Source organism: Protopterus annectens, chromosome 2.part1 (genome assembly GCF_019279795.1).
Source record: "Protopterus annectens isolate FY-2018-M chromosome 2.part1, PAN1.0, whole genome shotgun sequence".
NCBI classification, from domain to species: domain Eukaryota; kingdom Metazoa; phylum Chordata; order Ceratodontiformes; family Protopteridae; genus Protopterus; species Protopterus annectens.
Window position 1 is genome coordinate 1,390,323,962 of NC_056729.1, and position 3,649 is coordinate 1,390,327,610.

A 3,649-nucleotide genomic window follows, 5' to 3' on the forward strand; every position below is an offset into this window, starting at 1 on the left:
TAGCATTTCTTTCAAAGTAGAAATTAGTTGAATAGAAAGTCTGATGTTAATAGCAGATAAACTATTAATAATTATTTAGGTAAGAAGAGATATGCTGTCAATAATTCATTAATATATCTGGGTATTTTTAAGTATAAAGAGAAAACTTGTGATGCTTTATTTTGACCAGAAATGAAAGTGGAGATACAAAATCGAAGTCCAAAGCTGTGCAATATGTAATGCCTATCATAGTAATAATCTCACAGAATTTGTTGCATCCTGTATAGTACCAAGAAAACTAAGGATTAGAGCTGGAACAGAGCTGCTTCATTGTCAGGAAGCAATGTATCTAATATGTGTCAAACTACATTTCAGTTTCTGGAGATGATTAAGTTATTAAATACTATGAGCAGTATTGCTGTTGATAGTAGGAAAACCATATTCTGAAGATATGGAATTACAGATGTTGTCATACAGATAATTCTCCATGGCATACATGCTTAGAATTTAAGAGATTTTCAGAACAGTGGGAGTTTCATCATACCATTTCAAGTCCATATTAACCTCAGTTAAATTATTTATTGAAAAGAAACACATGGACTGTCAAGCATCTCATCAAGAGAAAGAACACCAGCAGAAATTGTTATGAGGGCAGTCATCCTGTATTACTGGAATACAGAAATAATCTAATTCAATATGTTAGCCTTTCACTATCTCAGTTGCTTTCTTACCACTGTATGATTGTTGATTCCTATGAACCTTCATATGTACAAGAGAGTCTGAAGAGAAATACTGTTATGACAAGAATGCAGGTTATCTTTACTGGAGAAAACTAATAAAGGAACCAAGGTACTGGGACCAAATAACTAGAGAAGGAAAGGTAACAGAGTGGGATGAGGCCAAGACGTTTGGACTGCAGGTTGGAGACTGTCTTCTCCATCAGGGACTGATATCAGAGTATATGCAAAATGAAAGGTATAGTGGAGTCCTAAGTGAAAGACCTACTCTGGTAGAGTTTTTAGTTGAATCTAGAACAGAAGCTGCTGATAAAAAGGGGATCATTAGTAGGCCATATAAGAATCAGTCAGTGGAGGTTAGAAAAGATTGGGAAGAGAGACTAGAAAACCAATGTGCAAGGGAACAATGGAAAGACATATGCATGGCTCCCATGTATGCAACAAAGTCCAGCAGGTTTAGGATTTTTGCTTGAAAGTGTTTGCATAGGTATTTTACACCCCAAGCAGACTTCAAAGAATTTGTCCTCAGGTATATAGCAAATGTTGGAGGTGTGACGGCAAAGAAAGAGATAACTGGGAACATGTCTTTGAAAGTGTAACGATTTGGCAGATTTACAAAAAATTCCCTGCAGATTACTCTGTCAGAAATACTGGAGAAGCAAATTGCTGTAACTAAGGAAATTATTCTTTTGAGCTGGGACACAGGACCTGAGACCTTATAAAGTTTGATTTTTTTGACTGCCCCAAAAAATCAGTTACTAGAAAGTGGAAATCAAAACCTAAACCAACTGTATTTGAAATATTGTGTAGTGTAAAGGAGAAAAAGCAACTGGAAGAGGGATCTTTAGAAAAGTGAAGACATAAATAAATGGAATTTGTGAGAAGAATGCACAGAGAATAATGTTAAGGAGGAGGATTGAGGTTTAAGGGAAGGCAGGAAATGAATGATTTATGTAATGATGGACTGAAACGCAGTTAAGAAAGGATGTACAGTATAATAATGCGTGTAAAAGGAAAAAAAATGTTAATACATTTTTTCTTTTTTATTAATGTATGTGCACCTGTGTCTTAAGTGATATTTTAATAAAGATGTTTAAAAAAAGAATGCAAGATATTTTTCTCCTTTAAAGACGAGAGGCATAATAATAATTCAGAAAAGTAACCAGATGCATTTATTTTAAGGCTAAATGGCAATTTTAATAATTTATCAATCAAACTGCAAATCAAAATCTGATTAGAATAAAGAAGATACATTTGTTTTGACAGACTAACTAGTGCCAGCTGATGCTTGCACATTTTTTGTGGTACTTAGAGAACAAGACTGGTACTGTCTACACCCAGTAACCAGTGCCAGCTGATGCTTTAAAGGCTCTTGTGGTACTTAGATAAGAAGTACTGGTCCTGTTTACAGACAGTAACCAATGTCAGCTAATGTTTCAAAAGCTGTTCTGGTACTAGAGAACAAGTATCAGTACAATCTACAGAGTAACCAGTGCCAGCTGATGCTTCAAATGCTGTTGTGGTATTAAGTGAATAAATTATGGTACTGTTTACAAAGATACCCAGGGAGGCATGCAACTAGAATTAAGTAAATAGAAGTAGTGAGTATACTATGTAAAAAGTTCTACTTCATACATACTAAATGTACAAACTATATGCCTTCAAAAAAGGGGGGATGTAACGCACAGAGGCATGTTTCTCTGGGGTTTGGTGCTTTAAGCACAGAGTATAAGACAGCATGTAATGTGGTCTGATTTCAGTGAGCTAAACAGGATATCAGTGAATGCTTATGAAGCTGGCAGCCTCTTCCTTCAAATCCTTGTTAGTATGTAGCATGCTGACCACCAACTGCTGCATTAACCACAGAACAAGGCAAAGAACCCAAGTGCATGTTTATGGTCATAAAGTAAAACTGGTTATTGTTACACAATTCTATTTGTGTCAAAACAGAACAAATGCATGGGGACTTCCAAGATGTGTGCACATTGAGTAACAGCTTAATTTCAGCTCTCCAAGTATAAAAGCAGAAACATAGAAGAGAGAGCCAGTAAACATGTAGTTTTTGGTAAATTTCAGTAACTGACTAGTAAGTGTATTGCCAGGATGCCAGCAAAAAAGAAATTCAGAGAAACTGAAAGAAAATGAATCAAAAACATTAAGGAAAAAACACTGACAGGGAAGAGTTCTGCAGCTGTTCAACAAAAAGCAGTGCAAGCTCCAGCTTTGGTGCAAGACATGGCTTCCAGTAACCTAGAGGAAAAATAAGTCAAATGTGCTCAGAGCTGATTAAAATAAATGAAACCGAAGGAGTATATCACTTCAAATAACAGAAGGCTGGACAAAATGTAGGCAGCTTTAAAAAGATATTCAGATGAGGTGATAAAACTGCAAAAATCAGAGATCAAAATGAAGATGAGGCTGGCTGAATAGGAGACTCCTCAAGAAGAGATGTTTTCAAAAATAATAGAATTAGAGGACAGAGCACGTAGTGAAAACCTGACATTTTCTGCTGTACCAGAGAAGCTGGAAGGAACAGACTGTATTAATTTTATGAAACCACAAATAAGCAACTCTACTGATATTCCACAGCAGAAGGTGTTAATTGAAAGGGCACATTGTGTGTATGCTCCCAACCTGGCCATGAGAAAGCAACCTAGACCTTTAATAGTAAAGATTCAATCCTTCCAGCAGAAGGAGTTGATTCTGACAAAACTGTGGCAGAAGGACAAAGTACTAAAAGTGGGAGGCACTAGAGTGTAGAAAATGATTACTTAATGTACACCAGGCAGAAGAGGAGTAAGTGTGTTCCACTAATCAGGGAATGTTGAGAAGTAGGCAAGAGATTCATGCTGCTCTGCCTGATCTATTTTCAGAATATGCTTTCCTGGAGGGGCAAAATAATTTTTTGATGCAGAGTATGCTAAGGAGGAAAA